Raw genomic sequence first — 14725 nt, forward strand, 5'->3', positions numbered from 1 at the left:
CTCCTCTAATTTCTCTCTGTCCTCTCCCTCCCAGCTCTCCCCCTCTTTCATCATCCACCTCTTCCTCTCCTCTCCTTCAACTCCTCCTCCCCCACTTCTCCTCTCAAACCTCCATCCCCCCCCCCCCCCTCCCCCTTATTCATTCTCTCCATCATCACGAATGTGTGTATTTGTGCCTTTTTTGTGCACGCATGCACAGGTCTTCCAATCCTCCCACCCTCCCTTCCTCCCTCCCTCCCTCCCTCCCTCCTGCCTTCCCTTTCTCTTTCTCCTTTTCTTCAGTCAATATAATTGGCATCGCAGGAGTGCTCCCTGCAGAGTATGCTAAAACAGCAAGCACAAAAACAGAGGGAAAGCAGAGAAGGAGGCAGGAAGGGAGAAAGATGTGGATAAAGGCAAAAGACGGAGAAAAGGCAAGTGGGCAGGACAGGAAAGCAGAGAGCTAGGAAAAGGAAAGGAAGAGATGAGAGGGAAACAGAGAAAGGGACGTAAAAGTGATGAGAGGGAAGGAGAGATTAATATGAAGTATAAAAGACAGAACCATATATAGAAAGAGAAGAAGGAAGGGGAAAAGAAAATAGTAAAAAAAAAAGAAAGTGACTAAGCAAAATAAAAAGGAAAGAAAGAGTTGAAAGGAGAGTGTGGGAATGAGGAGAAACATGTAAGTAGAAGAAGAAAGCAAGTGAGAAAGAAAACAGGGGTGACATGAGGAGGAAAATAGGAATTGAAAAGATAGAGGGAGGAAAGAAAGAAAAAAAGAAAGGCCAGACAAGAGCTTCAAAAAGACAAAGAGGAAAATGAGAACCCAAATATAAAGAAAATAGGGAGAGGTGGGAGAGGGAAGAAAACAAACAGTAAAAAAAAAAAAAAAAGACAAACAAAAAAGAGACAGAGAGGATGAGAAGAGAGGACACGACAAGAAGAAGATGAGGGAAAGAAAGGACAAAAGGAAACACAGAGAGGAAAATGAGGGAGAAAAATAGGAGAAAAACCTTGACCATAGCAATCAGCAACCAGAGAAACCAGAGAGCGTCCATTCAGAAACCAGCCATCCACTCAAAGGCAAATTCAGCCATATATCTCTTCCTGACTAGACACACAAGTGCCAAACCACATTAGACTGCAAGACAACCACCCCTGAAATAAGCCAGACCTCAGTCGCAGCAGCACTCTTTCTGTCTCTGCCTCCAAACAGGCTCTCTGCAGGTTTCAGAATGAATCATTTTTTTTTTAAGTTGTAGGCAATATTTCAATGTAAAAGTGCATGTCTTATGAGCTTAAGTCACATATTGATGATTCAGTAGAGAAGAGTATCATATTATCACAATGTCCCGATTAACCGATGTCAGTAGCAAGAAACCTTCCTCGCCAAACCGGACGTGGTGATGATTTAAAACCCGAGAGCACGATGCCAACGAGTGTCCTGTCCTGAGAAACTAAGCTGACCACCTGGCTCGCTATCAGCCACCCAATTTGGAGAAATGCAGGTCAGAGGAGTGCAAAGATTACTGACATTATAGTACTTACATTACTGGGAGATTACGACATCACATGACTTCTGGCTAATGAGTTTCTCACTAATGAGCTAATGAATCTCCTGCTGCCACTCGGGGTAGCCTTGTGAAGTCTAAATGTGACACATGTTGGGCTGCAACTAACCTTTGTTTTCATTATTATTAATCCATCAATTATTTTTGGATTAACTGATAACTGGTGTCGGGAAATAAAATGAAGACAAATGCCCGTCGCAACAACAGAGCCAAAAAAGTAGGGGACTTAAAATTGCTTACTCAATCGTCACAGATATCAAATTTTACAGACAGGAAGCTCAGAAAAGATAGTAAATCTTCAGACTTTAGCAGCTGCAACAAGCAAAAGTCTGCTGGTTTCACTTGAAAAACCACAAACAATCTAAATTTTCATACATTACTCAGCCTGTTGATGAGTTTCAGGGTTTCTGTATTTGCCAAAATACAACATAAGATTATTTATTTGTAAGAAAAATACAACTATAATACATACAAAATATTCATTGTTTCTCAGTGTGTGCAGGTGTATTCAAATGAGCACATGTATCACCTGCAGGCATATTACATATGTACAGTTGTGCTTGTGCTATTTCATCACGGGGGGGCAAAGTTGCATGAACTCTATTGCTCCACTAGGTTGATTCTATTCCCTGAGATTATGTAGATATATGTACTATGATATATCACATATGCACAATGAAACCATATGAAACCGATATGACGGTGTACAGAGGTGAAGGATATATGGTAGTAAAGAAATGTGACTCAAATTCTATGTACTGGTATGTAAATAACTCAATATGAGATCAATATTTGTATTTCTATATTTGTATTTGTGATCGATTAAGCAGGTCCAATAAAACCATGTCAGCAATAAATTCATCTAGCATTTCGAACTTCTAAAAATCAGAATCACAAACTTCTGGCGTCACATACAAAGAAAATGCAGTATCTGTTTTTACGCCCTGATGCAAACTCTTTGAGCTGTAAGCGATCTTGTATCCTGCAGAATCTAACTTGATAGGACACTGTAAAATGCAGCGAACAGGCCCTTAGAGGCTGACAGTCTTCCTGGTAATAGTATCATTTGTTTATGGTAATTACTTTATTGTCAAAATGTGGCAAGAGTTTACATTTCTTACAGAGCTACAAATACAACCCTATAAAACTGCCAAAAGCAACTTCTTTGCGATTCAGTACAGCTAATAAAAATTCTGAAATTATGAATGGACAGTGTAATAAAAAGGACAACATGAAATTATTTGTTAAGGAACATGAAGTCCAATTTTGTTTACTAAAGCAGAAATGATGAATAAAACATTACACGGCCTATTGTACTGTACTTCTAACCCTGGCCTGCTCTGTGATAATCTAAGAGGAGACATACGGGACAAAGACACTTATCATAGAGTGGTGGAAAAATAAGACCTCTAATACAGACGTTTCACACATTTTCATATTTTTTAAGGCCTTAAATTTAGGTTTATTTTAAGGCTTTTGCATTTTAAAGACCCTTGGATGCTCTCTTTTGCTCACAATTTCTTATTTTCCCTCCGTCTCCTCTGACTCTGCTTCTCTCCCTCTCTTTGTGTGTCTCTTTTCCTCCCTCCCTCTATCTAATCTTGCTTTCTGAAGCCACTGAGGCAAAAAAAAAAAAAAAAAAAAAAAAAAAGAAGAAGAAGAAGAAGAGGACAGACTCTATTCTATTCAAATCCAAAGCTGGGAGAGCAGACTCAAATCCAACCCAATCGCATTTATAGCCGGGTTCCGCTCCAAATGGCAATTTGTCGACTATCTATTGGCTTGGACACAGGGACTCCTGTGATTGATACCCAGACTATAACACAGCTGAGGGAAGAAATGGAGGAGGAGGAAACACTGAAAACATTTTGCTATGATGATTTCACATGACTGTAATTTGTTTTGTTTATTTCTAATTTTATAATCACTATATTTCCAGTTGTTACTGGGATTTATAGATTTAACTTCTCGTTTACCTGCTTTTTTAATCCATGCTAACGGCATAGCTCGAGGGATGTAATGTCGGCCATTCAGTCAGTCGGCCCAGCACTTTGTTCCAGACTGAAATATCTAAACAAATATTTGCTGGATTACCATGAAAGTTTGTACAGACATTCATGGTTATCAGAGGATGAAGCCTAGTGATTAAAGGATCCCCTGACTTTTTCATTAGTGTCACCATGACGTTGACATTTGTGGTTTTGGATGTACTGACATGATTGCCAGTTTGGTTCACAGTCAGGTTCCCTTAAGAAAGAATTGCAATAATTGATCTCTTAGTGTTTCCTCTAACGCCATTCTCAGGTTAACATTTTAAATTTGTCACATAGTTTGGTTTATGAACAAATACCTGAATACTTTTGACATCCCCAGCTGTACTTTTGTGTTTAGTGCTAATTAGCAAATATTAGCATGCTAACACGCTAAAATAAGACAGTTTGCATAATAAATATCATACCTGCTAAACATCAGCATGTAGCATTTAGCTCAAAGAACTGCAGTGCCTAAATATGGGCTCACAGAGCCGCTAGCATGTCTGTAGATGTTTAGCCTTGTTCTATCATGAAAACCATATTTCTGTGCAAGTCCATGTAGCAGAAGCACGAGAGATAACTACTCCTGGTAAATGAAGTTCTCCACCACATCGAGTGTAATGTGTATGATTTTAAGGTGAGAAAAAAATAATTACTGACATTAATTGTGAGTCTTTGACGATCCTCGTTCACACAGATCGTGGTTCTGTAAATTAAAGGCAACCAGACTTCCCTCTCCTGCCTTCACGATATTTCAAACACTCAACTGAAGTCTCTTATAGCTGACAGATGAAACATCTCAAAAATCAAACGGCCTGTCCATTTACCTTGAACATACTACTTTTAGACAGAAATTACTACGTCTGTCATTACTTGAAAGATTTTAAGGATCCTCCCCGCCCCCCTCTTCTCTCTCCCCTCTCCCCCTTTCTGTCTCAACTCAACCACTCAAGGCAGATGGCCTCCCACCTAGAACCTGGTTCTGCTTGAGGTTTCTCCGCATTAAAGGGGAGTTTTTCCTTGCCGCTGTCGTCAAGTGTTTGCTCACGGGGGGAATGTTGGGTCGCTGTAAATTAAAGAGTACAGTCTAGACCTGCTCTGTATAAAAAGTGCCCTTGAGATAACTTCTGTTGTGATTTGGCACCATATAAATAAAATTGACTTGACTTCTCCATCACATCAAGTGCTATGTAGGTGTTTAAGATCAATAAATTGTTATTGACATCAATCTTTATGAAAATCATGAATCATCCAGATCACGGAGCAGTAAACCAAAGGAAAGTTGCTGTTTGACCTTAGAATATATCTGAAACTCTAAACTGGAGGCTCTTAGATGAAAACTCAAAGTCTCACCTCACCTTGGACACAATACTTTTGTATAGAAAAAAGAAAAAAAAAATGCCATCACAGTAAGCAAACACAACAGTTCCCAAAAGACTGACATCCTCCACTGGCCTTTACAAGTCGCTTCTTGCATAACTTCTGCTGCATTGCTATATCTCTCTCTCTGTGGATAAATCTCTGCACTAACACTGTCATGGTTAGGGATTCCCCCTCGGGCCACCGGTGCTCAAAAATGTATGCAGTCATGGTGGCACTTTGGGATAGATCATCCGACAAATGGCGGGCGTTGCATCACTGTTCTATTTCATGTTTTTAAAGGATTCACTTGTCTGACAGTGAAGATGTTTGTGACTTTACTCGCCGTGTAAATAGTTATTTTATCACACTGTCCGTCACGTCTGGCGTCTGAATTATTCATATTTATCTTAGTAACGTCCAAGTGGAGCTATAAGGGTCCCATTTCAGTGTGTTTTCAAAAGAGAAACAATATTATGTATGATGATGTTTGTCAAATAAATGGTTTTTTTTCTTATTTATTCCTACAGTTAGGCGTTTCTCAAATATATGAGCCCATTTAGTTAGGTTAATTGGATATTTGTATGCGCGCGTGTGCATGTCTCAGCATGTGTTTCTATATACAGTAAGAAGCTAATGAGAATAATTAATGGGGTATTTATGAATAATTAATGGAGTATTTGTTTTGTTGGCATGTCTGTGTGTGTGTGTGTGTGAGTGTGTCCTACCAAATGACCCCAGCAGATTAGTCGTATAAATGTTTGACAGTGCCTCCCTGATAAATATTCCTTCATCAGGTATTTTTTGATTGAAATTGAAGATGTCAAACCTAATCCAGGTGAAGCTTTGAGATTTCATTTCAAACAGTGCAATAGTCGCTTATTGGAGGGAGTTAAGTGATTCGACTCTGACAAGAAATTTGACAGCAGTAGTTTATGGAGGATGAACCAAATTGGAAGAGTGACAATTCTGGAGGAGATTGACATCGCCTCCTCTTACCTTCTGTTGTCACTCCTCCACTATAGTAGCATGTCCCCTGTAACCACTGGTAGCTGTGACTTACATATGCTGTGACAGACGTCTATTGTTTAGGGAATATGTGCCAGTCAATGTATGATGTGCTGGCTGGAGATAATCTAAAACTGCCAGGAAAAAATGATTGGATTTTTGAAGATGGAATTACCGAGCATCTTAACAGGATGGCCATTTAGCTGATGTTCTAAGCCGGAGCCAAACACAATGACTGAGCAGATATTGTAGGAGTCTAGTGTCTCAGCCAAGGACACATTAACAGAACTCGCAGTTAAAGTGGAGCTCAAACATTCATTTCAGTTACTGTGCTGTCTCATGCAGGGCTGCAGAACTTGACTTAAAATAGCAGGGTCTGTGCTTGTCAGTTAACTAGAACATTTTCAAATTCATTAGAAATTCAATTTTGTCTCTTGATTATCATTATTATTACCTATTCTAACATTACAGATCCATTTATTCTGACTGCTGTGGCCGTTCCAGTAGTTATAAAATTCCAGTAGTTTGAGTGTTAAGTCATGAAAATGAGGAATTGAGACTTGACCGCTGTGAATCTTGACTCCTTCAAGAGTTGACGTGAGGCACGAAAGCAAAAACATTCAAGTCTCAGGATTAGACCTGGTTTTGACCTGGTCAAGTATATTTTAATCATATCTGTGACATTTTATTCACAAAAAGTTGTTTAGATTTCAATATATATCTCTTTCTTTACTGTCCAGATTCCCCTCTGTCCTCCAGCAGGCTATTTCAGAAGCTATTTACATAAAATCGGCATTATTAATGACCACCTACTCTGATAGGCTGGAGGAAAGGCCCCCACCTTCACCCTCAGCCAATCAGAATACTACCTCATGAATAATGAAAATTTGTTTACGCCATATCTTTACCTGGAGTAATGGCTGTTGCTGTAAGACAATATATAGAGGCCTCAACACCACTCACGCTTGAGCCGCAAATTTCAAAATTTCAACCAACTCAAAAAAACAGTAGAGATAGAATTGAGTAATTTTACAGCACGGGAGGGCCCCCCACCATCACCCTAATCCACCCCAAAGCTCATTTTCTGTTTTCCACTATACCAACCCTTTAATGAAGACTTGCTATTCGCCTCAAGGACTTGAGACTTGACTTCACTCTGACAATCTTTGGCCTTGACCTTCCTGCTACCAATTAAATCAAACTTTTACAACATCTTAAGCAAAGGTCCTTGATTGCAGGGTTTACTGTATGAATAGAAAAATATTCCAATATAAGATATTTGATAAATTAAACCAATTAAACCAAATGACGATGCTTAAGTAATTTTGATTTTTTTTTAAAAAAACAACTTATCAAGTAGCTTGATCTTCAATATTTTCAGATGTCCTGATAAACTTCAAGTACTATAATGGATTTGTGTTAATGTAGACCACCTTTCTTTTGTACTCCTACAACGAGATCCCTTTTAACACATGCTATGCACTATGGGATGGCAGGTCACACAAGGTTGCCATGGTTTTCCTGTTTGCTTCATCCGGTTGTCATACAACAACAGTACAAAAAAATGTCAGCATGTAGCCGTCTTGCCACCAGCAACTGACCCCATGACGTAAATGACCCTTCCTTTTCTTTTTGTCCTTTCAAACACAACGCTGATAAATTGTACCGGGAGGTTGATGAAACCAGGCCAGCTCTGACTCTTTCAGCCCCGGAGGGGAAGAACTAGAAAATGTCACTGAACCCTTCAAACAACAAAAAGATGCTTTCCCAGGCACGCCGCCGAGCACTGTCACAAAGTCAAGCGTGACACCTCCCATGTACAAGTCTATACGCCTCCTCTCCTTCCTGCCTGTGAAGACATCAACCTGAAAATAGCTCTGTGAAGCTGAACACTGAGCCGCAATAAATAAATCACAATAAGATTTAAATATTCATTGTAGAATAAGCGAACAAGGAAGAAAAAAAAAAAAAAAACAGAAACGAAAAAGGATAAACTCCTTCTTTCTTTGCTTCACACATCAAAACAGTTTGCCTTGAGGAAGTTCAGCTGCATTATCAAATTCTCCCTTCAAGGGACTCATCAAACATACAGTAGCCTGTGTAAGAGGCTGATAGTCGTCATGCCTCGGGCTGCCCGTATGAATGAACAGCAGATAAGGGCGTGTAGCTCATTAACTCAATTATATCGTTCGCTTGTGCCGTCTGTCGATGCATTACACAAATGGGATCGAATTTGCCGGTAGATATGAAGTCATCTTCACTGACACGCAGGCCAGTGGGGAATGATTGTACTGTAAGTATACAGAGAGGGGCTTTTCCATTCAGAAACTAGACCACGTGGGCTGGTTGAGAGCCTAACAGCAGGAGCTTTGTCAATAAATCTGTCCTTTAAAAACGACCGTCCATTTGCTTAAAAAGAAGCAGGAAAAAAAAAAAAAAACAGAAAAATCAAAAAAGCACTCGACATGCTGCGGCACTCCCAGCATGGAAAACGGGAAGTCTGGCATACACTTCTCAATCCAGCCCCGCTGTTTGCTTTTGATAGAAAAAGTCATAATGACATTCAAGTACTCACCAGGCTGAGAAATGAAGCAGCGACAGAAGGAGAGAAAGGGAGATAGAGATGGAAAAAAAAGAAGAGACTGTGCATGTGTGTGTGTGTGTGTGTCCGCACAGTTTTAATGTGTGAGTGTGTGTACTGTATGTGTTAGTACAAATGTACGCGGGGTCGGGTGAGACATAAGTTGGTTGGGATCCAAGTGGTGCAGCTAGCTACGGTGGAGACAGCACTGTTCCGCTGAAACCTAAGTCTGTTAATAAAGTGTGTGATTAATTTGCACTGTGTCATTTTCCCAGGGTCCCCCCACCTCCACTCCTTCAACAGAGAGGGCTTGAAGAGCCGTTTAATTACTCAGCACTTTGCACACTAGGAAATGGAGCAACGCTCGTTGGACATCACCTTATGGGAACAAAAAAAAACGCATGTCTGTAAGCAGTTTGGAAAATGCTGCATATCAGATACCACTGTGTATATACAGCAGAGTTATGCTGTGTGGAGGATAAGGCTCGCTAAACACACACATCTATACATTCACACAGATAGCTAAGCAGGCACCTGGCATTCAACAGCTTGGCTCACAGGGGTATTTTTGTCTAAGTAAAGACTAAAGGGCCTTCAAAGCTCAGTTTGCCTAAATGTGTGTGTGTGTATGTGTTTGTATTTGTGCATGTTTGTATGCATAAATATGTAGATATGTGTGTGTTTCTGTGTTAGCATCTGATTACATGTTTGTGTGCATGCACCTCTCTTGAGAATCTCTGTAAATGTGCGTCTACGTGCGTGTTTGTATGTGCATGCCGACATACAGTCAAGAAGTTGCATGTTCATTGAACTAGGAGCATGTTTAAGTCAGCGTGAGAGGGAAGTCGGCTGAAAGACAGACGGATAGACTGAGTGTGTGTGACTCTTTGTGTGTGTGTGTGTGTGTGTGTGTGTGTGTGTGTGTGTGTGCAAGCGTACCGAGGATTCTTAATAGTCTGCTTAGCAGTGTGTGAGAAAGCGAAGTGAAGGAGAGTGAATCAAAATGAAGTGCGTGTGTTTGTGTGTGCGTGTGTATTTTTGAGCACTCTGGCAAAGGTGTGTGCGTGTGTGTCAGGCTGTGTAGTAGATTCTCATGCGAGGATAAGCAGCTTAGGAAAGGAGCATATTCTTTTCTAAGTAAATCTCATTAATTTTAATTAGCTGTATATTTAGCCCGTACACCTGGATTGGGTGTAATTCTGTTTGTATATATAGCGACTACTGAGCGGAGCAGGTGAAATGACTCAGGTAGAGATTATATTGCCATAGCCGCCTCACATTTGCATAATGTCCTGTTTTTGATTGTGTCGCGTGCCTAAGGACGATATCACAGGCAAATATGCATTCCATTCATTTTCCTATTGCATGCTCTATGTAGCGCGCCGTGACTCGTCCTTTTAAACGTTCTTCTTTTTTCTCCTGTGTTTTTTTTTTTTTCCTCCTTCCTCCCTCGCTCCCTCCACTGTTTCTTTTCATTTTCTCTCCGGTCTGTGCACCCCATCATTAGAGTGCGCTCGCTTTTCTCTTCCTACCCCTCCTCCTCCATCTCCCTGCCCTCATGCTCCCTTACTATATGGATTTCTCTTGTTCACGTGCATGCCTCTTTCTTTCTCCCTCTGTCTCCCTCGCCCTCCCTCCTTTCCTGGGTAATCAGCTTATCCTATGTGTGTCCAAGCCTCTATGTCTGCGTTCCTCCTCTCTTTGTTTCGGATTCATTCAGCAGGGAGATTAGAGATGCCTATTTGGTGCCTTTGTCTTCAACCGGCGCAGTAGCGCTGAGTTACATTGCGCGGCGATGGCCTCGTCGTCAAAAGCCATATCCACTCATCATGTGCTCATCATACCCTGATCAGTGTCAAGGGCCAGATGCAGAATAAAAGCCACGGCCGCACCTGTCCGCTGAGTAACTCGTGAGTTCGAAGATTCCACCTGCATCACGGTGATTGACTGTCGGATCGATCGACTGACCTTATTCAATGATTAAAAGGATGGCAGTATATTCTTTGCACCAATTGTCCCCTGAAAAAATGGATGCATTACTCTTTTAAAACTCTCAAGGATAACAAAATAAAGTCAACAAGCTTATTTTTATGTTCTTCCATAGGCCGCTGTTTGGAATCTTAAACAATAATGACTTCAACTCCTCCACTTAAAAGAAGTGGGAGCAGAGCAGATCTGATGAAAGGGAAATGATACCTTCTGCAGGTCATAGTCACTGTATTCAGCAGGCACAAAGAAACTATTCAAACAATGAAGATATTCATTTTAACAGGTGAATAACTATCTATGCTGTGGCATTGTTGGAGAAACATAATCATCCTAACACGAAAATACAGGACAAAGGTAGACATAACAGAGTTTTTTTTCCCCCATTTTCTGCTTAAACATTTAGCAGTGGTGAGAGTAAAAGCACATTACGGTCAGAAAGTTATTTAGACTACCTGCAGTGGTGATCAAACCTCAGCCAAGTGTAAATGTCATCCACACAGTGTGTATTCCCGTCTTGCAAACAGTGCAGAAAAGTCCAAACTCACTCCAGAGTTTGCCGTCCACTCAGCTTCTCCAAAGACACCGACAGTACCACACTCCTTCCCCTCTTCCATAGCATTAATAGCAGTTGCAAACTGCGGCAAAAAAAACACACATCATCATTTTAGTTGCCTTCCAGGAAAGACTCATAAAAGACGACCTTTTCCACTTCAGTGAAAAGTAAATCCAGGCTCTATAGTATCAAGTCTAATGATCCTACACTACATAGTTGTTCTTGTTGACAATGCATCCTGCCTAGCTACTCCCCCGCTTTGAATAGGGCATGTGAAAAATTTGATCCAATTACCATGCAGCCATAAATGATGATGAAAACGCATACACTAAATGGTACGGTATTAATGCAAAGGGCATTTAAATAATACAGACTGCATTTTAATAGCAGATGTATATGGCAGCTGTGAGCACTCAGGCAGTGTGGTATGGTGTGAGGCATAAGAAGTGCAGCAGAGTAGAGGCACCGTAAATGAACTCCACTGAGCAGTGGCTTTGTTACAATACAAAAAAAAACTCTAGTAATGATACCATCTGAAAGTTTCAATGCTGAAACCATACCTCAGTACACAACAAACCCGAAACTGACACAATAATAATGTATTACATAAAGGAAATAATATTCAGAACCGCTTCTTCTGATTGTCTGATTGCTCTGTTAATCAGTCAGTCAATGCTAAAAGCATCAAAAACTTTCCTGCCTGTGCCAAGGACTCAGCCTCAAGGACTCTAGTCTGGCTGCTGATTCACTTTGACACTGGAGCTGGTGAAGCTGAAGTGCCAGACTCCAATCAGTCAAGTTTATCACAAATTATTTCCATCAAACAGCCATTTACAGTTATATTATGGAGGGGGATCTATAGGTGTCAGGTTTGCTGACACCGAAACAGCAGCAAAACAGAGTGTTCGGAAGTATTTCAAGTAGGAATGCAATGATATGTAAACACCTACTGTATATTTTTCAAAGATGAATACATATGGGAATTCTGTTACCATGTATAAACCATGAGAGTTTATACTGCAAGTACCAGCCTGGAGAACTGCTTCACAATACTTTTCCAACACTGTTTCTAGGTGACAACACTATGTTAAATGCTAATGGCCATAAGACTCTCCATCCAGTGAATGGGCAGTGATATCCTCAGCAGAAATCCAACTAGGGAGAATTCCCACGACAGCACACAGGTGAATTAAAATGGCTTTATGACTGTGGTATCAGCAATAAGATCCCCCCACAGACACACTCCCTACCATCAGCTGAAGTGACGGCATCAAAAAAGAGGCAATAAACAAGAGCAACCTCTGCTCTTTCATTGGTGGTGCTCCTGCGCTCAGGGGGAACCCTCAGCACTCAGACTCAATCAATACAAACGCTGCGCTTTACAGCCACGCTCTCACGTCTTCCGGCACCCGGTCATAGCTGGAGTTTCACACAGTGCAGTGATGGGCTTCAACAAACAGATACACCTTTCCGGGAAGCCCTTGCTCTGACCAGCCATGCGTCAATGACAGGATGGGTGATTTCCACCCCCGCAGCAATCAATTAAAACACCGGTTGGAGAATTCCTGCAGATAACGGGAGAAAAAGGGGGTAGGGTTGGGGGTAGTGAGAATGAGGGACCTGATCAAAGGAAACGCCAGTTGAGCGCGGAGCACAATAATAGGGGCTCTTGTTGTTGGAAATGAGGTGAATTAATTTATTCCGAGGCTGACGTTGTTGTTGTTGTAGGTTTGTTTAATCGGTAGTGTCTTTGTGAAGTGACGGTTTAAAGCTGACAGCTCTGAAAATGCGAGACCCTTAATTTTCCTGAGCTTCCGCAGAGTGATGTGTCTTTAAAGAGCACCTGAGAAGAAGCTGAAGGTGCTTTGCAAAATCTCAAGAGCCCTTCTCTCTTTCAGTCTCTAAATGCCATTTGCTGTTATTATGATGCGAGCAGGAGAGATTGATCTGTTCTGATGTAATCTCACATTACCTGAGTGGGTCTGGGTAGATGAGACCTACCTCAGATTGATGAGGTCTAATGGAATCTTGTTTCTGTGAGCCTGACAATACTGGTGCACCATTGCATTTTAATTCTGCTTAATTTAGCCACAAATTACTCATCAACACTTGTGCCTCGTTGAGCTGTGAGTTTCTCGCCATTTTCTCATATGAGCTCGGAGAATCAGGCCCGGATATTATCTGGACTCGCCCTTTCACACATGTAGCAAACAACAGGGGATTGTCCATGTCAGACACGTTCTCACCTACTGGAAATACGCCGTTTGGTTTAGACACGAGGTGGCGCTTACGTAGAGCGTGCAGGAGTCAGGACGTGACGCAAAAAGTACACTGCGGTTGTAATTCACCATTTTTAAGCTTTTCACCAGAAATAAAATGGCTTTTATTTTATAATAAATCACAGGAAGTCTTCTCTCCCATTAGCGCTAGCTTCATAGCGGAGCGTTCAGGACCAGTCAAAACAAGCTTAACAGCAGTTTAACTGGCCTGCTGCGTTTATCCAGCGCCAGCTGCATGACAGAAACGTCGCTAACACGCCCACTCGTTCGCTGTGAATTTCTCCGGAAAATTACCTGCTGTATTCACATATGGGCTCAATCCGACATTACACAGACTTTGCATTAGGGAGCTGGCAGAGTAAAGTCCATTTAATGTCCCGTCTGACCGATTCGGACATTTGCGTTCACACATACAGCTCCTCCGGGTAATGTCCGGATAATTTCAGGGTTGCAGTGCATGTGTGAAAGGGGCTTTCCTGTTGCTTACGCATGTGTAACCTTTCAGCATGTCTGAGGAGATATATGGAGATAACATGAAGACACAGCAATGTGCATAATGTGTGATGCAAATCATCCCCAGGGCTATAGTGCTCATGGTTAGAGCTTTGTTGGGAGTTTAATCAATCAGCCATAGCGCCTTAATTAATCGGCATGATGAACAGGAGAAATAATTGGTTTTCTGCCAGATGTGAATCTGTTGCAAACTAATGCCAGCCAATCAGGATCCGATTTATAATCACAAAACTGATCTGGATGACAAAACACTTAAAGGATCAGAGAAGAATAAACATTCAAGACAATGGGAGTAATATGGCTTTGGATTTAAAGCTGCGATAGGAGACAGTTGCTCGCAGCTCTTCTGTATACTGTAGTTTATTTTGGATGCCTAATTAGATCTATATAGTGTCAGGATCACCATCGGTCTCATTGATTGAAATCTAGGAAATGCCTTGGAATGTGTTGTTGTCTTTTTTTTTTTCTTTAAAAAAACAAACATATTGCTAATTAATTGGCATGATCAGCATGAGAAGAATTAATTAGGCTCCTCCCCAGATGTTTCTGAATGAATCTGCAGAAAACTAATGAGGGGTGTCTGTTTTTCCATTGAAGCAGCAGATGTCATTAACTGCAGCCCACATTGACAATACTGATCTGCCCCACTCCAATCAGACCAGGTAACCAGTGGCTGAAACAAATGGAAAAGCACTGGAGCCAGTAAATAGCCAGGGTCGAGATTGGAAACCACTGGTTTAGCCCCGTGCCAGCAGAGCCAAATGGAAAAATAGCTTAGGCCTCTTATTAATGTCACAGTGGCTAGGCGGTAATTCCCCCAGGCTCTGTGTACCTCGGCTTGTTAATGAGTCACTGCTTAT

The 14725-nt window shown here is 41.3% G+C and overlaps 1 protein-coding gene across 5 annotated transcripts in view; it reads right to left on the bottom strand.

Moving 5' to 3' along the window:
- cadm3 (cell adhesion molecule 3) overlaps positions 1-14725 on the bottom strand; it is a 92725-nt gene that overhangs the window by 72338 nt on the left and 5662 nt on the right. The window lies entirely within an intron of this gene.

The sequence above is a fragment of the Thunnus albacares genome, chromosome 12 (genome assembly GCF_914725855.1).
Source record: "Thunnus albacares chromosome 12, fThuAlb1.1, whole genome shotgun sequence".
Lineage (NCBI taxonomy): Eukaryota > Metazoa > Chordata > Actinopteri > Scombriformes > Scombridae > Thunnus > Thunnus albacares.